At 43.0% G+C, this 17,070-nt stretch overlaps 1 long non-coding RNA gene across 1 annotated transcript; it reads left to right on the forward strand.

The window, feature by feature from the left end:
- Positions 1 to 13,439: 13,439 nt before the first annotated feature.
- Positions 13,440 to 15,502, forward strand: LOC143518453 (uncharacterized). Its single transcript, XR_013132196.1, has 3 exons — positions 13,440 to 13,620; positions 14,163 to 14,338; positions 14,728 to 15,502. It is a non-coding gene; the product is annotated as an uncharacterized LOC143518453 (long non-coding RNA).
- The last annotated feature ends 1,568 nt before the right edge of the window (positions 15,503 to 17,070 follow it).

Raw genomic sequence — 17,070 nt, forward strand, 5'->3', positions numbered from 1 at the left:
TCAGCATGCATAGAAACAATTTCTTCACGAAGTGAGGCAACTTGCGTATCTAACAGGGACTGAGTCTTATTTATTAACTGCGCCACCACGTCTTCCACGAGAGTGGGGATAGCCTCCCTGATAGCATCGGCAACCGCTAGCTTAACTAGCTCAGCAAGTTCGTCTTTATCAGAAAGACGGGTTGTTGGCTGTTTGGCATTTGCTTTTCTGGTACTGGTTGCCATTATAGTGTGCTAGAAGCCTTCCAAGGACAAAATAAACTGACAAAGTTCAAAAATTAAATTTAAGGTATGATAATCTTCAAATTCTTGGGGGATTATGCCGAACTCTCGTCGAAGCCTTCTACATCCCTTGCGGTGACCACGTGACTCGAGATGAAGACAAATGGTGAGAAGCAAACTGTTTCAGTCGTTCTCTTTCCTCTAGAGAAACATGGTCATCCTCTAGGGCATCATGTGGCCGTCTGGAAAGGCCATCCGCATCTTGGTTGCATTTGCCTGCACGATACTTGATATTAAAATCAAATGTGGAGAGTGCAGCCAACCATCGGTAACTGGCAGCATCAAGCTTAGCTGACTTCAGAATATATGTCAACGGGTTATTATCGGTCACCACAGTGAACGTGTTTCCATATAGATAATCTTGGAATTTCTCCACAATAGACCACTTTAAAGCAAGAAACTCCAATTTGTGGGCTGGATACCGCTTCTCACTGGAAGAAAGTCCTCTACTTGCATAGGCGATAACTTGCATGTCACCATCCTGCTCTTGGTAAAGGGCAGCTCCCAACCCAGAGGTGCTCGCATCGGTGTGAAGAATATATGGGAGTTTTGGGTCGGCATATCCAAGCACAGGTGCTGAGGTGAGCTTCTCTATAACGGTTTCGAAAGCTTGCTGACAAGCAGGTGTCCAGCGATCTGCGAAAGGCTCTTTGATGTTGAAGTACATTCCAGAGCGAGGTGTTACTCTTCCTCCATTCTTATAGGGTGGGTAGCCCTTTGTGAGATCATTTAAGGGTTTTACTATTTTAGAATAGTCCTTCACATATCGGCGATAATATCCAGAGAACCCTAAAAATGATTTTAGCTCTTTGAGAGTTTGGGGTCTAGGCCATGTGCGAAGGGCGCTGAGCTTTTGAGGATCGGTCTCTACACCTCTGCTTGAGACAATGTGTCCCAAATAACGCACCGAGCTTTGGAAAAAACTGCACTTTGTGGGAGAGAGTTTCAAGCCATGTTCTCTTAACTGTTGCAGCACACTCAACAGCCTAGTTTCGTGTTGCTCTATTGTGCTTGAGAAAACGATTACATCATCTAAAAACACTAGCACTTCCTTCAGGTTAAGATTTCCCATGCATTTCTCCATCAACCTTTGGAAGGTACTAGGCGCATTGGTGATGCCTTGGGGCATACGGTTAAACTCGTAAAACCCCAATGGGCACACAAAAGCAGTCTTTGCCTTATCACGTTCCTCCATTTCAATCTGGTAATAACCAGACTTAAGATCCATGACTGAAAACCATTTGGATCCGGCAAGGGCTGAAAAGGCTTCCTCTAGATTGGGAAGTGCATAGGCATCTCGTATCGTCAATGAATTAAGTTTCCGGTAATCGACGCATAGACGTACGTCTCCATTCTTCTTGCGAACGACTACGATTGGAGAGGAGTAAGGGGACTCCGATTCACGAATCACTCCTGCCTCAAGGAGAGTTTGCAGATGTCTCTTTACTGCTTCATAGTCGTTAGGATGAATAGGTCGTGACTTCTGCTTGAAAGGTGTGTCATCTTTTAAGTTAATATGATGTTTCACTTTGGATGCGTGTCCAAAGTCAAGATCATTCTGGGCGAAGACATCAGCATAAGCTATTAAACTCTGGGACACTCTTTCCTTCCACTCTTTCGAGAGAGGTGAATCTCCAAAATCAAAGGTAAGTTTAGACTCCTTAGGATGAGTAATGGGCTGAGAAGCAACAGCACAACATTTCACACCACCAAGGGTGGACAGATTGTTATGAATCGCTTCAGGAGTGTGAAGTTCAGCAAGTACGCTGCGGGTAGGCAGCATTATGTCGTGTTCGGCTTCATTCCTAACCCACAGATGTAGCTTGTGAGGATTACGCTTGGGCAATGTAACAAGACAGCATTCCACGAGGATCCCCCCTGGTAAAGTAGATGTGGTAGCTGGTACCAAGGCACACTCACCAGGGCTTTTAGCTTTAACATAGCCTTCCACAAGGACTCTTCCTTGAGCAGGGATCACTTGTCGCACTTTGTCTTTCAAGGTTATAGAGCCAATCCTACCGGTTGAACTGACTTCTTGTCTTAATTTGAGTGTATATAGGATTTGTCGATAGCCATGGCCAGAGGATAAGTTTTCTGGTCTTCTGCCATAACAGTGTTCGCTATACAAGGTATCAAGAGCATTTGTTCCAATTAGTACAGGTACATCACTGCTACTACGCACATCTGGAGTTACTAAAGCTAAAGTACATACTTCAGGTTCAGTTTCAAGAAAGCTCTTTGGAAACTTCAGGCTTATAGGCACGTAGCCCAAATATGGAACGTTTTGCCCATTAGCACCTTCAACATCCAGGCCTTCCAGTGACTGAATAGGGGTCTCTGATAAATGATTCTCCTGAAATGAAGCAGAGACAGTAGTCACTTGTGACCCAGTATCAAGGAGGCAGTTACAAGTAACTCCTGACACAATGACGTTTGCTGTACATTTCTGTCCAATAAGCTCTTTTGGAATTTGGAGTTGGTCGTCTATTTGGAGTGATTGACTAGATACGTTCACTACAGGTTTGACTCTGGGACGTTCGTATTTATTCACAGTTCCTGACAGTCCCGCCTCAGGAACTGAGATCAGTTTAACTGCGACACACTCCCTTCCTCCCAGGCCTTCAACCTTTGCTCGAAATTGGTGCGCTTCTCGCCAACTAGTTGAGGGTTTGGTTCATTAGTACAGGATGGCGCAATGTGGCCATCCTCACCGCATTTGAAGCAGTACCCTGGGCGGGGTTTCTTCATGAGATTTGAAGCGGTTGAAGGTTTTTCATCACAGGAAACTTTTGCTTTGTGTTTTTGTGCCTTAGTTTGCTTAGCAGGAGTCCGGCGTGAGCCACTGGCCATATATTCTTTCAGGGAGGCCATCTGAGTTTGCAGCATTGCAATCTGCTTTTCAAGCTTGTGAGTATCTATGGAAGATCCAGGATTTTTTTGGTCAGTGCTGTCAACAGCATATTCTTCCACAGAGTGGACATTCACCTGAACTTTGCTTTTTGGTAAGCCTAAGTGTTGCTTCATACGGCTAGCCTTAGCTGCTTGCCGATCCTCTTCAGTACGCAGCAAAAGAAGCAACTCAGGAAAGGGAGGTGGGTATTTCTTCTTCTGCTCAAGCTGAAGACTGGTGATCAAGGCATTATTCCAGCAACCTCTACAGAACTGCTTAAGGAGCTGGCAATCTGACTCAGTAACAGCCATACCCCCTCTCTTCACAACTTTACTCAGGATTGTCTGTAATCGTTGTAAATAAACTGAAGGCTTCTCGCCTGAGTTCTGGTTGGTGTTCAGGAACCTAGCAAAAAGCTCATCCCCATCATCGACAGTGTCATAAGCAGAGTCAAGTAAGCTTAAGTAATCATATGGAGATGCTTTTGGACCAAGATGCTTTACAATATGGGCAGCAGGCGGATCTTTCTATCTTTCGTACAGTGTGCCTATCAGATGCAGCATTATCTGTTAGAAAGAACTCAACATTGCTGCGCCATGTGTCATAGTCAGACTCAGATGATGGGCATGGGACTTTTCCAGAGAAAGGCCTGAGCTTGAGACGATCAGAAGAGAAGTCACTGCTCTTAATGACATGCTCAACCACTACTTTCTGGACAGCAGGGGTTGCAAGCTGCTCAGGAGATAAGGGAAGAGCCTGTGCTCCAAGTGCAGCTGGGGCATCAGCAATACTAGTGACTGTAGGCGAAACATGGGAATGAACTAAGCTGGAGTCTAGTGGTGCATGATCCCCAGTGTCTGGAGATAATAGTTCATCTTGGGCGGTATCATGAGACGGTTGTGGTCGTAGGCTAGTCACTTCATCAGTCAGCTGTGTGGGTATGTTTAACAGACTTCTGTATCTTAGCTAGCTCATCTAGCAAGAGTTTCTCATAGTCAGTCCCACTTAGCTTAGCTATGCCCTGTAATTCAGCGAGGTAAGAGTGGGTTATTGTAGAACTTTTGTCAGCTACATATAACTCTGATAGGAGTTGGATGTTGTGGATAACACCTGGATTCTTGCTAGGTCTTTCACAGGGTAAAGTATTCCGAAGAAACTTAATAGGCTCCCCTGATGTATATTCTACAATAGCAGTGTCTTTAAACTGAGGTTCATCACTAGTTAGTGCAATTATCCTCTCAATGGAACCATATGTGGCTAAGTATTCCATAACATCATTATCTGTCTCATCACCTGTTAGCCCTCCTACTAAGAGTGAATTTGGCACTTTCATTCTCTTTCTGAATTATCTCCATGTTGTAAGCTATTTTACCACCACTAAGTGTTATAAATGGAAGATGAAAAGGTGCACAGGTATGTTGGAAGCAACAGACAGTCAAAAGTTCAGCCTCTCAGAAAAAGAAGAATAAGAAAACCTCTCCTGGCTGGCTCGCCAAGTTTTGTGTAGCACTTGTCTGGCCAGTATCAGAAAGCACTAACATCTACTAGGTTCGAAGGAGAGGTAAGTCAAACGAGAGCAAGCTGAACAATTGACCAGTTTATTGCCTCACAACTGATCATGCAAACCACAATGTAAAATACTGTAAAACTAAAATAATTAAACAAAAGTAAATTGCATGAGGTTATCAGATTCCTAAAAAAAAAGAAAAATCAGTCCCTCTAATATGTGCACATATGAGTAGAATTAAGGGTATAAAGTTTTCAGTCCGCAGACAGTGGTGGGTGCAGATTCCACGGTTCTGTTCCGATCCGTCCTTTACACAATTGTATCCCTAACTATCTGACTACCTATCTGTCGGATGGGTAGGACTTGGACCTGATGACTTCTTGATGGGCGAATCAGGTTCGGTCTGGATCATACGGTCGGCCGCACCGCATCCAGGATCTGAGGTTGGCTCGCCATCTCAGCATTCAGATTCGTCAGCTTTAAAATGTATACAAAAAACCAATCTACACAAGGTGCAGAACAATCAGTGTCTGTTTCAATCGTACATGAGATCTCAATAATGCCTTCTCACAGGTGTAACATTACCCGAATACACTCAATTTATACTGAATGATAGATCATCATAATATTCACTGAAACTTCCATGGAAGCTTGTATTATCGATGTGCTTCAGGAAATAATACACCATCAAAATGAAATATTTCATTACAATAGTAATTATCTATATCCTTTTAGTAACATGTCGTGACTTATTGTCATGCTACATTGTGTAAATGTACTGAACAAACATGAAAATAACACACATAGTAGCCCTTAATCTAAGATGTAGATTAGCCATTTAGTCTACATATCTACAGACATAAGCTAAATGAACGAACTGTAACACTTAGTGCAACGCACCTCATAACATTCCTTTATGGTTCACTGTTACCGCAACGATAGGGTAAGCATCAAAATGGCAGGTTTATATTTAATCTTTTAATCTATAATAGTGAACAGTTTAATGATTGTAATAATAGATTACTAAAGTTTTTTTCATCATGACTATAATTATATTATTACTCCGATTGGTTTTAAAGAGGATTTATTCAAACAACACCTAATAATTTCCTAAATTCGCTAGCGTGGTTCTAGTAACGACTAGCCAACGTGAATGTGTTCACTCACCGGAGTTTCTAGTGCCTGATAACGTGATGGAATCGCTTCGAAATAACTCTCAAGTTGAATGTCTAATTGGAGAATATAGTTTGTTTATATATAATTAGGACGTTATCCTGAGAGCTTTATATTATTTCCCACCGAAGTCTGGGAGTTTCGATCTCTGACACATCAGGAAAATCGCTCAGGGGGAACAAAAAAGATGTTCTTCTTCGTTAGAAATTCCCTTAAAAGAACATACAGAGCGCCCCCTTAAGGCAATGACCTCAACGATTCCTGAGATTAGTAACCCTAATTTCAGGAGGGTTACATATATTTGTATTTGTATATTGTATATGTCACAATAATAGATTTGTACAAATAAAGCAAATACAGTGGAGGAAATAAGTATTTGATCCCCCACTGACTTTAAAAGTTTTAATACAAAAAAATAAATGAAACGTCTCATAATTTTATGGCAGCTTTATTTGAACAGTGCCACATAGAATATCAAAAGAAAAATGGAGAAAATTACATGAAATGAGAAATAAAAAATAATTTGCATTTCATTGAGGGAAATAAGTATTTGATCCCCTAGTAAAACCATGACTAATGATGGCTCCCACAGACCACTGACACACTAATCACAGTGAAGTCGTTACCTGGATGAGAGACACCTGTCCAAAATTGTCACCTGTATAAAAGGCCACCTGCCAACAGTCTCAGTGATATATATAAAATAGAAATGGGTACATGTAACTTGGTTATCAAAGCCATCTTGACAGGTTTATTGCCCCCCCAATAAAACTTTATGACCCCCAATAAATTTTATGACCCCTCCCCCTTATCGTGCTCTGTACATTGTGAGCATGAGATCTAATATTAATTGTTTTTTTATCAGGAGTCCCTAAATGCTCCTCTTTGAAGTAATGTGTGTGTGTGTGTGTGTGTGTGTGTGTGTGTGTGCCAGGTACACAGATTCCCCTCCCCCATTGTCTTTTTGAAGTATAAGTTGTGTGACCCTGGCCCAACCTGAGAGTGCCTCTAATTTAAATTAGATGAGCTACGGAGTCCACCCCAGAGAGCGAATTCGGGGAGGGGGACTCCGAGGAGGAGTCAGAGGAGGAGGAGGATTACCCTCCATCCATCTACTCCGCTCCCACCGTGGACTATGTTGGGGAGGGGGAGGAGGAAGAGGAGTACCCTCCCTCCGTCTACACCGACACCACCGTAGACTACGGCGAAGAGGAGGAGGAGTCAGAGGAGGAAGACTACCTCCCTCCGCCTGTGGGTCTCTCTCCTAAGGGCCAGGAGGGTGAGGAGGAGCGGGACCATTACCCTCCGTCGGAGGACGACAGGTCCACAGTGGAGTACGGAGCAGAGGACTATTCCCCGTCTGTGGGCTCGGGAACACCCGAGAGCGACTCCTACACGGAGGACGAGGAGGAGAGCCTTCCCTCCTCCGTGGGAACCGTTAAAGGGAGGAGGACTCCTGGAGAGACCGCGTCCTCCAGTCCTTCCGGGGCCAGCCCCATGGACTATTCCCGGGGTGAGAGTCCGGCTAAGTCCATGGAGGGGGTCCTGGAGGGCGAGGAGGAGCTGATGGACTACGAGGAGGACCTTCCTCGCGCTGCGCCTGGTACGTCCGCCAGTCACGCTGCACCTGGCACGTCCTACAGCCGCGCTGCACCTGGCACGTCCTACAGCCACGCTGCACCTGGCACGTCCGCCCGCCACGCTGCTCCGGGCACGTCCGCCAGCCACGCTGCACCGGGCACGTCCGCCAGCCACGCTGCACCGGGCACGTCCGCTAGCCACGCTGCACCCGGCGGAGGATTCGCAGCGAAGGCAGGAGGGGTATTGCCCAACACAGCGCCAGCAGCACCGGACCTCTCTCCTCTACTCGCTCTTCTCCTGGCGCGAAGCCTGGCGCCTATGTTACATGTGTGTGTTCCCGTGTTTGTCAGTCTTCCCCTTTGTGTACCTAACCCGTTTTTCCCTCTTGTGCCACTTTGTGTAAACGTGCCTGTGTGTGTGTTTGTGAATGTTCCGTTTAATGTGTCTCCCCGTCTTTTTCCCCGTCTTCCCAGGGAGGGTGTTCTAGGCGGTCCGTGGCGGACGCTTCACCAAGGGCGGTCACCTCCCAGACGCAGGACTGAGCACGTCGGATCCGCCCATCGTTGTGGGTTCGGGGCACTCGGTCCTGTTGGCACCCCGGGACGGGTAGTGCCCTTGGAGGGGGCGTCTGTCACGTTGAGGACCCCGGCCCCTCCCTTTTGGGCGTGTGTCAACGTTGTCCATGTGCTTTGTCTGCGTTAGTGTATATATGTGGTTAGGGTTTTGTCGTGTGATTAATAAGTCTCACCTGTGAATCGTCTCATGATCACGTGGGGCTAATGTGGTTTGTCTATTTAATGTGCGCTCGCGCAGTGTCCTGTGCTCGTCGTTGTCTAAAGTCTACACGTTGTGTGTGTGCTTGCTATATGTTATTCGTGCGCTGTTGCGCAATATCTGTAAAAATAAAGTGATGTCAGTGGAAACTAAGGATTCAGTGTCTCATCCTTCGCCACAGCCCCAGTGTCACAGATAATCTTATCGGGCGATATAAAAATTACGGAGTGTCTATTTGCACCCGGGTACAAGTAGCATTTGCCACACAGCGAGGCTATTTTCACCCCTTAATTAAAAAAAAGAAAGCGAACCCATCTGCGCATGTCTACTAATGAATGCGCGGGAGCGAAAAGGCGCAAATTCAAAGGAACCGAAACGGAGACAGAAGGAAACGGTAAGCAGAATTTGGTTAATAGTTATGTATAAAGGTCCATCACTCAATTTAACTCTACATTTTAAGATATATATTTAAGAAATAGTGTGAGAATTATTATCCAACGAACACTGATATATTTTTGAGCTAATAGGAGCATAATAGTGGCGAACGTAAAGTGTTACCGGGTGGGGGGTGTAAAATGGACACAGCGAGAAAAAAAAGACAGATTTCAAGTGTGCAGAAACAGTCTAAATAGTCGAACTAACCTAGTGAAAACCGGGACATTAAATGATTTTTATTTTTTGCCGGGACCGAATATTAAAAAGAAGGAAAACCGGGACAGCGACGTGAAAACTGGGACAGGTGGCAACACTAAACGTAGCTCGCGCTACAGAGCTTGGAGGCAGACACAAACGCTGAGGAGAGCGAGATTTATTAATGGGAATTCCAGTCGTTCAAACAGGCAGGGGTCATAACGGGCGAGCCATCCAGGTTTGACAAATAAACAGGCATGACGATACTAAGAATTAAACTAAGACACCGAACGAACACTTCAAATCAAACACGGGGTAAACGCATACAAACTAGAAAATCAGGATACGGAAAACACGACTGAGCAACGAAACGAGTAGAACTCAGAGACCAGGAAGCGTAGAACGCTGAACAAAGAGCATGAATAACAAGAGCACAACACGACCAAAGAGCATGAATAACAAGAGCACAACACGACCAAAGAGCATGAATAACAAGAGCACAAACTAACCAAATAGAACAAAACAACCGATAACCGATAAGTGAAACATTGGGACTATACATACACAGAACTAAACTAGACACACAGGTGAAGACACTGATGACACGGGCGTGTCAGACGAGGGGAAACCATGGAGACAGACACGCAGGGAACAACACAGACACGAGGAGCAGCAACCCGAAGTGACAGCTAGAGAGGGGGGCGTAGCCCTACGTGACAGTCGCATTGCTATCTTACAAAAACAATTTTATCCAGTCTATTTTTTGAGTTTTGTGTAAAATTATATAATTTTGTCTTTTTGTTCTCTATTTTTGTGTTGTTTCAGTACACACAAAGGACATGAATGTGTATAACAAAAGATGTACAGTCCTTTTGAATTAAGGTTTTTGCATGACAGAGTCAATATGCCAGACTTATAATGTAATGACTATTTTATATAAGCTAATATTTGTGTTTTCTCCCAAGAAGGAAGAAAAGCTAAAGAACATTTGTGAAGGATATTCCTTCGACAGTTGTGAGGAATTCCAGAGAGCACTGAGATTATGGAGTGAAGAGGGCTACCATCCAATGCACAAAATTAAAATTTATTTAAACATGGTGTAAATAATAAAAACCCCAATTTATTTCTTTAAAAAATGTACAAACCATCCAGAAAAAATGAATTAAAAAGTCAAATCGGTCTTCTGCATTCTGTGAAATTAAATAAAATTAAAGAGGCTGATAATGTACTGGCAGGAAGAACATTTGTATACATCATACTGTAACGCTGGCGACTGGGTGAAGGACGAGACACAGAATCCTGTTCGCTACAGACGTTACTTTATTTGTCTTTACACATATAGCGCAGACAGTGCACGTTTAACACTCAGACATATAGAGACACGTAGACTCAAACAACGACGAGCACAAGACACTGCGCGAACGCACATTAAATAGACAAACTACATAAACCCCACGTGATGACGAGACGAGCCACAGGTGAGACGAATTATCACAGGACGCAACCGCACCCACGGAGATCCACTGACGCAGACACACGCCCAAAGGGAGGGGTCGGGGACCGTAACGTGACACATACAATGTGGTGTACATATCAGGGTGCTACAGACAGATATTAACTTGTTACATTTTGTTTTAACATTATCACTGGCAGTGTATATTACATGTAGTATTTACCATGTGATTACTGCCATTAGCGGTAAGCGACTTAGGATAATTAAATTGCTATTTAAATTCTAAGCATGGTAAAGAAAAAGACTCAAGTGAAAAACAAAATTCAAACTGAGGTCTATTTCACGTTGTGGGGGGGCCCCCTACCGGTCGCCCCCGGTTACAGCGGCAGCGGTCCTGTTTTTGGTCACGTGATGTTCGTCCCTCAGGTGGGCGGGACCCGTGATCCGTCTCACCTGAGGGTCGTTTGTTCGTCTATATATGTCTTGTCTTTGTACCAATTGACTGCTGGTTATTATTTCCTTCATCTGGAACCATGCACGGGTTTTTGGTTTGCACACTTTCTATTAAACCATCCTCTTTCCCTGAGACTTGGCGTGATCGCTTCCTTTTTAGTTGCTCACACCTGACCGTCACAGTCTACCCCATAACCCCAAATAAAAGTATCTTCACTTCTTGTAAAATAATTTTGTAAGTAAAATGGAACACAAAAGAATAGTACTAATCTTTGATAAATAAAAATGTTGGGTGCAAATAGTACACACTGCTACGTATAGCCGGGTGCAAATAGCACACACTGCTGCATATACCCGGGTGCAAATAGCACACACTGCTATGTACACCCGGGTGCAAATAGCACACACTGCTGCATATACCCGGGTGCAAATAGCACACACTGCTATGTACACCCGGGTGCAAATAGCACACACTGCTGCATATACCCGGGTGCAAATAGCACACACTGCTGCATATACCCGGGTGCAAATAGCATCTGCCTAAAAATTATCACCGTTAATCTATTCTTAAAGTTGGGTAAGGAACTGGGTCAAAATGGGTAAGCAAACTATGATGACTTTCAACTTGATAGTTTAGCTCGGCTGTATTCCTAACCAAATTGCACAGTAGGGGCGAGAACGAGTTTTCAAACCTGTGAATTACAAATCGTACGTGTGTTTACATGGATACATCCACGAAGTCGCCAGGTTTGCTTCATGGAAAATTCATTTTTATGAACGTAAAGTGACACCGGAGCGGAGCTCGGAGCGGTCGTTTTCTGCTTGGTCCTAGCGCTAGATTCGTTGCTATTTAAATATTTCTTTTTAACCGTTAAAACTGCCCAAAGGACCAAAACCGGCTTTTGAAAAAAATTACGTAATTACAAATTACGTCCGTGAGGTTAAATGTACTAAATGTTTACATTTAGTAAATATGTTTACATTTCAAATATCATGTTTAGCTGAATAAACATGTTATTAACCCCTTTTAATGTACAGTATGTAGGCTTACAAATTCATGTTTAACTGAATAAACAGGAGTAGCCTACATTTTATTGAGCATGTTTTTTTTTTCTTCAAGTATCAAAGTAGAACAGCTTTCTCAAGCAGTCATTGATGCATTTTTGAAACAGGAGATGAGCCCCTGGTCTAATGCATCCTCTGTATTAAGGAACCCTATCTCAAAAACTGACTTTTAGTCATTACTTGGGTAGCACGCATATGAGCCATTTTAATATAGATTAATCTAGATTAATCTAGATTAATTTCAAGATTTCAGTGAGATTAATCTAGATTAAAAAAATTAATCTATGCCCACCCCTACTATTTATTAAAGTGCTTATGAAACTTTCATAAATATTTTATCTTCCTAAACCTTTGTTTTTGAAATTCCACATATTTGAAACATGTAAACATACTTTGCTTGCCCTACTTTCCGAATGATGCTGAAACTGCAGCCTTGACGTAGCAATTCATAGTTGTTCTATTTGACCTAACCTAAACCCAAACTTCCTGGAATGATTCATTTTACAACTGTGTAAAAACACGCCCTAAACATTCAATCAATCAATCAAAGTTTATTTGTATAGCGCTTTTAACAACTCAAGTTGTCGCAAAGCAGCTTTACAGGGTTTACAAGGTTAACAATACTATGGGTCCAGAACCCTAATGAGCAAGCCAAAGGCGACAGTGGCGAGGAAAAACTCCCTATGATGGTGGGGAATAGGAAGAAACCTCGGGAGAACCAAGACTCAAAAGGGAACCCATCCTCCATTGGGCGGCCCGTTAACACACAAATACACAAGTCACACATAATTCACACAATCAGACTAGGTAAAAGGTAGAATTGAATGTTCTGGGTTTTGATATTGTCACTGTAAATGTCTGTTGATGAATGCCAGGCTTTCATTCCGTGTCGGAGCAGTGATGCTGGTATTGTAGGCTACGACTGCAGTGTTACTCCCCAGGTGAACCCCGGTAACAGCACATCCACCGGCAGCCAGACCATCCCCCAAGTGCCTGTATCCAATCGTCTTGGGTAGAGCCATGCAAGAAGATAGATAAGACAGACTGAGTGGACATGAATTTAAACCACCGTTGATTTAAATGTACGTAGCTCACGTGCCAGTGATCAGCATGTGGCTCCGGCAGACTAATCTATAGCAGCATAACTAAAGGGAGGGGTTCAGAGGTGACCACAGGCATGAGGGCTCACTGAGACATTGCTTTCCAGTCAAGTCATAGTCACAAATAGAGTGATGCCAAGACACAGCTGGATGACAGCATCAACATCTCAGATCACCAGAAGTCTCAACGTCTGGGGGCCCCCAAGCCCCTACACCTTAAGCCGGGCGTACACTGTGCGATTTTTGGCCCATTTTCAGCCGATTTTTCACTCGTGCGACTATTTTTGCGATCGGGCCGAGTTTCGGCTCAATCGCGTGTCGTGCATCGTATAGTTTACACAGGTAAACGAGGAGCGATTCACACCTCACGACCAACTCCCGATCAGAAATCGCAGCGTCGCAAGAATATCAAACATGTTTGAAATTCAAATCGCTCCTCGTGAGAGTATCGCACTGTTGAAGCAGCTCCACGAGCCGACTCTCCGCAACCTCTCACACTGCGCATGCGCGAACGGCAGAAGAGGACGTAAAATCAAGCAGATGGAGCAGCATGGCAGCGCAAAGGTGCATTTGGACCGCAGCAATGGAGGCTCAACTCATTGAACTCTGGCAGGCTCACTCGAGCCTCTACGACGTGACCGCACAGTGTTACCATGACCGCAACATTCGGGAAAATAGCTGGAAGGAGATTGCTGCTCAACTGCAGCTACCTGGTATGTTTTTGTCAAGACTAGCAAAGTTGACATGTAGCTAAACTGTGTGTATGTGCTAGTTACAGTTATGAAACTGCTATTAATAATTTTAAACCAACATTATCACTGCCAGAGCAGTATATGACACTGTCACAGGGTTTAGTGTACTGCTGCTCTAGCCAAAGGTATGGTGAGTGTCATTTGAACATTTGAAATAGTATAAACAATATGATATTCAAACTTTTAACTGATTTTTGTCATAACTACATAACACAGTACATTTACATTTACTTGCAATAATTAAGTACTCGTGTCATTTTTATTAGAGTGCTTGTACTTTTACTCAAGTCTGGGTCTCTAGCACTTTATGCAGGTCTGCTGATAACACGGTTACCAACCTAAAATTAGTCTAAATTGCAAAGATGTGTGTGTGTGTGTGTGTGCGCGCATGTGCGAGTGAATTTCTTTTTTTATGAAATCATTTAAATATTGATTGATTAGCAAGCAATAATTGTTAGTTGCAAATATACATCATAAAACACAAGTTAATGGTACTTTTTCAGTGAATGAGGTGAAAACCCGTGTGGCATCACTGCGGACGCAGTATGGTAAACTGCTGAAACCCAAGCCCAGTGGCAGTGGGCAAAAACAACCGACTCCCAAACAGACGTGGTTACTACAACACTTGGATTTTTTGAAGGCCCATGTCATACACAGACCTACTGAGTCCACTCTCACAGTAAGTTCATAACCAAAGTAGTTTAAATTCACACACACACACACACACCATATGAAGGGATATTTGTGGGGAAATTATGGGAATTATGTCCAAGAGTCATCTCAGTTAAAAATGTTCTGGTCAAATAAATTCCACAAAGTTAATGAATAATATTAAATAATATAAATTATTAAATCATGATATTTTATAATAAAATGTATACTTTATCAAATAATATAATATTTTAATTATATTTTATTCCATAACTTAAATATAGGTTACTCCTGACATAGTCTAGTCAGGTGAGGTGATAATATAGTGTGAAATTAGATTCTGACTGATAACTGATCAGACCTTCACATCTGTCTAATTGCTTTCCCTTTATCTGTTTTCTGTGCTGTTTCCTACAGCTTGCCCTAGAGTCTGATGACACAGGCGTAATAGAGGAGGGAGACAATCAGTCCACTGTGGAAACTGAAGCGGATGTCTTTACTTCTTCAAACACCACTAGTCCAATTTCAGGGACGCAGGAAGAGGAAAGCATTTTAAACACTTCACAGGTCACAGAGTCCACAGTTTTGGGTGTCAAAAGACCTAGAATGCACAAACCTAAACCAAAATCAGCAGACCACAGCATTGAGATGGCCAAACTTTCCCTGCTTCAGCAGGTCCACGACACACTATCAGTATCTAATGCAGATTCTGAGGAGCTGTTTGGCCAACAAGTAGCATCAGAGTTGAGAAGCATTAAGGACAGAACTCTACAGTTAAGGCTCAGGAGAAACATAATGAACATTATTTATGACACACAGGAGGCTGAGCAGGCTGGCAATTCTCAGCCTTCAGGTCTACATGTTAGGCCAACTTTCTATCCCACGCATCTTTACCAGGCCCAGCCAACTCCCCAAGAATACCCGTCCCCATCAGCCCAGCCAATGTCCTTTCTGAAAATGTTGAACTCAGAATAGCTGGGTAGCCTAAAACCAAAATGCATAACATAAGCATCAGGTATGCTGTTAATGCAAGTTAAAAAGTTGTAGTCTCATTGCACTAAGTTCTTTTAAATGTTAAATGTTTGTGACACTATGACAATGTGACTTTGCCATCTACCTCAGTATTGCTGTGCGGTTCAGAACTGTTTGCACATTTTGTTAATAGAAATGATTCTTGAGGTATTTAATGGAGCAAAACATTTTTTTTATTTAAATAACAGAGGTAGATTTTTTGTTACTTACAAATTCTTATTTGTATTATTGATTTTTTTTATACATTCAGTTTTATACAAAAAGAAAAACAACAAAATGTTTGTTGACTACCATAAGGCAAAGAGACCACTGATTTTGTGGGACTGTTAGATAAACCATGTTTAAAAAAAATATATCACATTGTGAACAAAAATAAAAATATTTCATTTCAAAACACTTACAATTCACAGGACTTTTTTAAGGGTAAAGAAAACCTGACTCTGAGGCAATATTATGACATCCCCATTTAAAGGAGAAATCAGGTGTGAATCAATTGATAGCCCTATTGTTTGGGGTCAGAGAGTGCTGTCAATAGGAAAACCAATGGGGGAAAAATGTATAGACAAAATAGTGAACCACCACCTAACACTAACTGAATGAGGCAACCTAACTCGCCTTCAGTTGTCATCAACAGCACTTGTCCTCAAGCAAGGCTATGGATTAATTCACACTGGATTTGTCTTTTAACTTTGGTCTCTGATCTACCTACACCATATCTGCTTGCCATGAAACACTCCCTGCAGGCGAGACAAAGTACTGGCAAAGCACGTCCCGTTGCTTCTTAGCTTCTACTGCGGGGTTCCTTGCTTGGCCTATTGTAACAGACTGAAGCGTTCCCTCACTTCTCCATGCTCCTTTGACCAACTGGTGGTTGGCATCCTCAGAATCCATATAGCCAGGTGGTATGTAGGCATCAGATCTCTGTTGCCGGAGAAAGTTGTGCAGACAAAGACATGCAAAAACAATGGTGACAACCTTGTCTGGATCCAGGCAAATAGTTGTTCTGAAAATTCTAAAGCGATTTGAGAGAATTCCAAAAGCATTCTCCACAACGCGGCGTGCTCGAGAGAGACGGTAATTGTAGATCCTCTGATCGGTGTTGAGGTTTCGATAGGGATATGGCTTCATGAGATCTGGTCGGAGGGGATAAGCATCATCACCAATAAGCATGTATGGCATTGTGACATTGGTGCCTGGAAGGGTATCAGCAGGGGGGAAGTTCAGTGTGCCTGTGTCCATAGCAACTCTCAGGTCAGAATGGGCGAACACTCCAGCATCAGACACCCTTCCCTGTGTTCCTGCGCTTGCATATAGAAACTTGTAATTGGCATCAACTACAGCCATAAGTATGATTGAAAACCTTGATTTGTAGTTGAAAAACATACTTCCACTGTTGGCAGGGGGTTGAATGAAAATGTGTTTTCCATCTATAGCCCCTAAGCATTGTGGAAACTGCCACTTGTTTTCAAAGTCTTCAGCAATGGCCTTCCACTCTGAGTCAGTCGATGGTGTCTGTGAAACACAAGTACAAAGTGATGCATCAAATGAATCTCCGTTGAATGAATATTTTTCCTTTCTTAACCACACATTGAAAACTATTTTCACAGTTTTTTGATTAGCTACACTTTTCACAAAGACTGAATAAATGAATCCTGGTTACATCCAGTTCCCAGTTCCTACTGTTACATCCAGAATTGTTTTTGGTGAAAATTAGTTGTTGTATTAACT

Source organism: Brachyhypopomus gauderio, chromosome 7 (assembly GCF_052324685.1).
Source record: "Brachyhypopomus gauderio isolate BG-103 chromosome 7, BGAUD_0.2, whole genome shotgun sequence".
NCBI lineage: Eukaryota > Metazoa > Chordata > Actinopteri > Gymnotiformes > Hypopomidae > Brachyhypopomus > Brachyhypopomus gauderio.